General features: G+C 33.4%; 1 protein-coding gene across 1 annotated transcript in view; it reads right to left on the reverse strand.

Moving 5' to 3' along the window:
- Positions 1-7,566: 7,566 nt before the first annotated feature.
- The window catches only part of LOC137615931 (fibronectin type 3 and ankyrin repeat domains protein 1-like), a 26,829-nt gene continuing 26,755 nt past the window's right edge, over positions 7,567-7,640 (reverse strand). Inside the window, exon 10 of the mRNA XM_068345618.1 lies at positions 7,567-7,640. This exon is cut by the window's right edge and continues 230 nt beyond it. The gene's annotated coding sequence lies outside the window, so the exon portion shown is untranslated.

Below are 7,640 nucleotides of genomic sequence, written 5' to 3' on the forward strand. Positions count from 1 at the left end.
ATAGTGTTCTTGTAAAATAAAACCGAAAAAACAACTACTTTAGTAAATGTTATGCTGTCAATGAATTTGACCTTTATTTCCACCGCAAATAAATTGTTCTCCCGTTATCACCCCCCACCTTTCGCGACGAATGCGGGAACCCGGGACTTTGGGTGGATGAAAACAGGAAAAAAACATGGTCATTTAACACCCGAGATATATAAAATCCCACAGAACTTTACAAACCCACCTAACCTAACCTAGTAGCTCCCAGGTCACAGACCTAACCTGAGCGATCCTTTAGACCCCCCTTCCCAGGTCACAGACCTAACCTGATCAATCCTCTAGACCCCCCTTCCCAGGTCACAGACCTAGACCGGGTCAAGCCCCCCAGGACCCTCCTTCCCAAGTCACAGACTGAGTCGTAGATCCATCTTCCCAGGTCACAGACATAGATGTAAACGAGTGAAATTAATATTTCAGGAGAATAGGATGCCAATATTTTGTGTAATTTTTCATGGATTTATTATGTGTCCCAGAGAATAATGTATAGAGAAGAAAAGGTCAGTTTCACTCATACCATTTTCTTTCGGTTCCCCAGTAAATTTTCGCAACCCAAAACCCCCCCGGTTCCGACGGAGTGGCCCCTATTACTGTAGGATATATTAGGGTATATCTTATTAACTACTTATTTGTGACAGAAATAAAGATCAGTTTCGAAGAAAACAGGATTTTTTCCATAGTAAACTGCATTCCATTATCAGTAAAGCTCTTTCCGTGTTTTTCTATATTAATACCCAAATACTCAACATGTTTGGATCATTTTAACATAAATAATATTTAAGGTCGTACCCAATCATCATGAATAGGTTTTCATAATGTATTCCAATGTAATATTCACTTTGTTTTTAGCATCTAGCTGGATTGAGAGATCAAATAAAAGCACTTAATTTTTCTATCATGAGTTATATTTTCCAGATGAATTGCCATATTTGCCAGATGTCTCACATGATTTAATATTTCTACTTCTGGTCTAAAGTTGATTGTAACATATAAGAGCTAAATGTAACTGCTGAGGTTCCCTCCCAGTTGTAATTTGATGGAGATCAGTGGCCTCCCTAGCCCTAACTTTGGTCATATAGCCCAGATTCTGTAAATCCAAGCCAATGAAGGTGGCTCATGTTGGGGAACATGCTCAGTTATGGTTTATATAAGGAAAGAGAATTTACCTTAGGCTAGTGAGTGATTTGGCCTTCGAAGAGCCATATGCCTTTTAAAACTATATCAAGTTTGTCTGAAATCAATTCAGCAAATTATTGATTTTACAAGAATTCTCATTGCAAAATCTAAATGGGTTCCTATAGTTGCAATACTATTTACCATTTTTAGTAATTCAAGAAGTGTCCTTCAAGCTTTAGAAGGTTTTAATTCTAGTAACCCATTAGTTTTAAAGATTTTAGAGTGGCTTTTAGTCATTGGCATGAAAGGTGTAACAGTTTGAATTTGCTGGGTTCCAGCACACGTAGGTGTGTCTGGAAATGAAGAGGCTGATTCACTGGCAAAGAGTGCTGCAGCAGAGTTGCTACCAAGAAGGTATCCCATTCTATGTAATGATTTTTTACTAGCAATTAAGAATTTTATTTATAATTGGCAACAGCATTGGGATAGTTTAACCGAAAATAAGATGAGAGAAATTGCGATTGTTAGATCCCCTTGGAGATATAATGGGATGCCCCGGAAATGGGAGACTACTCTTTGTCGTCTCCGCATTGGTCACACTCGGATGACACACGAGTTTCTGCTGGCTGGCCAACACCAACCATATTGCAACAACTGTTTTCCTTGACAGTGAGGCATGTGTTGACTGAATGCCCTACTTATAGCACAGGAAGAAATAGATATCCGTTTGAGGCTCGGGGTGAAGGTGGCAGGTTCATCCTTGCCAAGATTCTTGGACATGATGTGTCGTACAATGCTAGTGGCATTTTTAAATTTATATCAGAAGCAGGTCTTCTTAATGCTATATAACTTTTATAACATATATATTCACTTTTCTGGTTTTAATTGAATATTCTTTTAATCTTTATTTACTATAAACAATATTGGCGTCAATGACCTTCGATGTCAGGATGCCAGAGAACCTCAAATCAATCAATCAATCTATTTAACATTGCACAAAACTTTTAATACCTAGTGTGAACAATGGTTTACGATATTGATGAGAACAAATGTCAACATTCAAATTTTAATTACGGTATCCAAGATTCAAGATTCCTATAAGATGAGGATGACAAATAGGCCTATTGTAGATGCAGTAGAATGGGTGTCTCTTAGAAACGGATTTGTATGCATAATGAAGATTTGACCTAAAATATAAAATCTGCTACCTTTAGGTTAGGCTTAGCCCTTGGTGGAAATCTTAAAGAATGAATTTCTATGAATTGTTCATAAGGCTGAAATCTGCTGAATCTATTATTTAATATTTGGAAACGTTTATTAGACAATTAATAATGTTTAATATGATAACTATTATATATTTGAAAACTGATACTTTAAGCTTACAGTAGAATGATTCAGAAAATTAATGTCAACCAAACTTAAGTGAAGTCTCCTGATTGTAGCGTGATGAAGGTGTAACTTGTGATGGGGTTGAATGAGTACAGTATTTATGATTTTATTAGAACCTGTATTTGCATGTGTAAATATTTGTTTGTTATGTGAGTCTAGATTGATATTATGGAGTAAGCTTATAAGGCAATTTACGTAATTGTTGGAGATAAAGAAATTTTTGGTACAATATAATATGGCTTTTGGGAATACTACGCTACAGACTAAACTACCATATATGACCCATCAGTTGGACCATTTAAGGGCCAAAAGAAACACTGAAAAATAAGCAAATATGATGATCATGATTATGACGTATCCTGTATTTTTTCCTTATAGAAATTATTGTAGTTCTTATACATTAGTTTGATTACTGGAAATGTCTCTGTACAGCCCTTTTATGATAAATTTTACTATTACCATATTCATTTATACGTATGCTAAAATTTAATTCCAATCTTTAGACTTAGTTTGATTTTCATTTAATGAGGAATGCTAGGCCTAAAATTTCTCAATAAGAACTTAATTTTTCTTCTCTTCTTAGGATGGTCTTTGTCGGCTGCTGGCATTTAGTGACAAAATGTCAGTGTTTCACGTGCCTTGTCCCACAACTGCTGATGGTGAGTAAGCCTACTTATTCCAATTTCTTGATTTGTGAACTCTATAGTATTTTCACGTGCGTTTGGACTGATTCGTATTTTGAAGTTTATCATAGCTGAAATGTGGTTTTATTTCTGACAATAAGGAAACAAAATCACTAAATTGGTGTTATTTCTTCTCTACCAAGTGAATTACTTTGAGTAATTTTCAACCATATTGTTATATTGTAACTTAAAGTTTGAAATAAATACTTGGGTGAGAAATTTATTATAAACTGTATTTATTCAGATTGGTTCAATATAGTTACATTTAAGGTGTTCCTTGACGATCATATTAGATGTAATATTTTATTAGATGTAATATTTTTTGTTATTTTGTTTCGTCAATATTGTGAAAGGAACCTTCGTTGTACAGTACACTCGAGTTAAGAGGATCAAAACTTATATTTCTAAATATTACACAGAAATTTTGACTGTATTGTGAGTGCTTTACATAATTTCGAAGAAATTTTGCACTTCCGCATTCCTTATATATTATGCTCAAGTCTCATATGTTGATGGCACATATAATCGCATGTAATCGTTCATCTCCAGGTTTAATTACTTCTTGTTAGATTCCAACCGGAGTTAGGCTGATACACATAAGCCCAGAGTAACGGTTCTTGTTAGATTCCAACCGGAGTTAGGCTGATACACATAGGCCTATAGTAACGGCACTTTGCTTTCCTCCATTATTTTTACACTACTGTTCTTAACCTTTATCTAACAAATTAATTACTGCTCATAATTTTTTGTTCCATATCCCTATGGATATTGTTATTTTGAAACCATATATTTATACAAATCAACCCTTTTTCCATAAAAGCTGCCCTGTCTAAAAGATAAGTTTGTCTCTTTCAAATGCTAGGCGAACACTTTACCACTGTACTAGCCAAGAAGCTAGTTAAATAGAATTGCAATCATACATGACTATTTTTCTATTTATGGGGCTATATTTTTATATTTACATATTTTTATAAGCTATTGGCGTTTACATTAAGGAGTTCTTTATTGACGGGTTCCGTTAATATATTTCTCCTTTAGAGAAAGCTAATCGTAAATGTTTCTTATAAAGATTTTCACACTGAAGAAATATGTTATAACAGAATCAAGGTATTTTACGACCTGTTGATTATCTGATATATTTGATAAAAGCAGTTAGCTCTAATAGTCATGGCCCTTACTTGCACTCTACTTATTTTTTATTCTTTTTTATAATTCCATTCTTCCACAGTCGTACAGTTGCACCGAATGACCTCCCACTGGCTCCCAGGCCCTGGTGCTAGTTTTATGGGCTATATTCATAACTCACATCAAGTCCTTTTGCTACGTCATGTTTATTGAGGCGAAACACCTGCTCTCGGTAAACAGGTTTTTTTTTTTTTTTTTTTTTTTTTTTTTTTTTTTTTTTTTTTTGAGGCGAAACACCTGCTCTCGGGAAACACGTTTTTTTTTCTTAAGGCGAAACACTTGCTCTCGGGAAACATTTTTTTTTTTTTTTTTTTTTTTTTTTTTTTTTTTTTTTTATTAGTCCTGTGACTCCGATCCCTCTAGGACTAAACGCGGAAGCCACACGTGTTCTAACCTTGCTTGGCTACACATGTGTCTAACTTCGCCTGGCTACTCGTATTCTAACCTCGCGTGGCTACATATGTGGCATTTCTTTGCTGGGTGATTATTTAATCAGGGCAGTTCTGCTTAAGCTTACGTATCTCATAGACTGAATAACACGTTGCGCTACGTGCTCGTTTTTATGGTTGTATCTCGGGAGGTTTTGCAAAAGCACATTCGCTTACATATTTAGATATGCAATGTATTTGTGTGTGTGTGTGTGTGTGTATATATATATATATATATATATATATATATATATATATATATATATATATATATATATATATATATATATATACACACATTAAGTCTCTTCCTAGTTCATATACAATTATATTTAAACGGTGTTACTAATCTTAATTTTTTTTCATATTCATTATTTCCTTGTTTTGTTTCCTCATTGGGATATTTTCCTTGTTGGAGCCCTTGCGCTTTTAACATCCTGCTTTTCTAACTAAGGTGGTAACTTAGTTAGAAATATATATATATATATATATATATATATATATATATATATATATATATATATATATATATTGTGTGTATGTCTGCGCGCGTGCGTACATACATATATACATATTGTACTTATCCATGCCTAGGTATATATTTTAAACTATACACCCTCTTTTTTTTCTTTGGAAGCAGTTACACAGAAATTTTATGACCGGTGATTTAACAGAGCTGTTAGTATATTAATATTATTATTATTATTATTATTATTATTATTATTATTATTATTATTACAAGCTAATCTACAACCCTAGTTGGAAGTGAGCATACCATAAGTCCAGGGCCTCCAATAGGGGTGAATATCCCAGTAAAGAAAGGAAATAAGGAAATAATAAATATAAGAATATTTAAGAATTAGGATTCAGGATTCCTTCAAAAGATATCCTTTAATAAATAATGTTAGAATAAAAGGTGACTTATCTGTAAAATAACTTGATATTTGAAACTCAAGACACAAGAGGCTGTAGATGCATCGAAATATTTATTTAAAATTCAAACTATTACATAATATGGTGGAAATAGTTTAGTGTTGCAGTAATATTTGTTAATTGAATTGCTAAAGAAGTTTGACATAATAGCAGTCTTTCATGAAACGTAATATACGGTTATTATTATTATTATTATTATTATTATTATTATTGTTGTTGTTATCATTATTACTATTATTATTACTAGCCAAGCTACAGCCCTAGTTTGAAAAGCAAGATGGTATAAGCCCAAGGGCTCCAATAGGGAAAAATAGCCCAGTGAGGAAAGGAAATAGGGAAATAAATAAACGTTGAGAACAAATTAACAATAAATCAGTTTAAAAACAGTAACAACGTCAAACCAGATATGTCATATATAAACTATTAACAACGTCAAAACAGATATGTCATATATAAACTATAAAAAGACTTACGTCAGCCTGTTCAGTATGAAAACATTTGCTGCAACTTTGAACTTTTGAAGCTTTACTGATTCAACTACCCGATTAGGAAGATCATTCCACAACTTGGTCACATATGGAATAAAACTTCTTAAATACTGTGTAGTATTGAGACTCATGATGGAGAAGGCCTGGCTATTAGAATTAACTGCCTGCCTAATATTACGAACAGGATAGAATTGTCCAGAGAGATCTGAATGTAAAGGATGGTCAGAGTTATGAAAAATCTCATGCAAGATGCATAATGAACTAATTGAACGACGGTGCCAAAGATTGATATCTAGATCAGGAATAAGAAATGGCTATTGTAAACTACACTGTTGAAAAAAACGTAATTTTAACCGGAAATTCTCCGTAAAAAAATATACTTTTCAGCCGTATTTCAGTAAAATACAGGCGACCGTAATTTTTACCCTACTTTCTTAATATCTTTTACGGGTTGGTGACCGTAATATTACTCTTTTATGTCAATATCGTTTTTAAAACAGTAGATGCCTGGCAACATTTATTCCAAGATTTTTACCGTTTTTTACGGCAAATTTTTAACAATGTAGTTAAAATGTTTTTCTGGTTAAAAGTTCTGTATAAAGTAAGCAGATTATTATTCAGGATAACAATGATAAAATCTCTTAGTCCACATTAATCGGAAATTGGTACAATAATACTTATCTGAAAGACGGTTAACATTGATAATGTGCTATTGGATGATATCACAGTCGATATAACAAAACAACACGAACAACATCTGAGTGAATATAACTAGTAACTAATAAAATCAATAAATTCTGATATTTTCACAAGAAAACAATCATCAGTATATGACTGAGATAACAGAAAGTAGAAACAGTAATTTACTTATGAGTATTAATGCTTTTTTTTTTCATCTGCTCGGAGAGTAGACAACTGAGAAAGATGAAAGATTTTATATATTAATCTCTAGAATATTTTCTATAAATAACTACAAGAATCCGAAATCATTTTACGCCGTAAATGACAGGAAAAATAGTAAGGTGCTATAGTCAATTCATTTTAGTGAGGCAGATTTGCACAGGGGTGCCCTTTTAGCTCGGAAAAAATTCCTGCTCGCTGATTGGTTGGAGAAGATAACTCTAACCAATCGGATAGCAGGAAACGTTTCCGAGCTAAAAGGGCACCGCTGCGAGACAGTGCAAATGTGCCTCACTAAAAAGAATTCACTATAGCACCTTACTATATTTCCTGTCATCTACAGCTTAAAACGATCTCAGATTCTTGTAGTTATTTATAGAAAATATTCTAGAGATTAATATAGTATAGTGCCACCAGTACACCTCACAGGTTGCACTGTAGGTGCATCCCTTCGTCACTTAGCTGCACCCACTTTT

This window comes from Palaemon carinicauda, chromosome 2, assembly GCF_036898095.1.
Source record: "Palaemon carinicauda isolate YSFRI2023 chromosome 2, ASM3689809v2, whole genome shotgun sequence".
In the NCBI taxonomy this organism is placed as follows: Eukaryota; Metazoa; Arthropoda; class Malacostraca; order Decapoda; family Palaemonidae; genus Palaemon; species Palaemon carinicauda.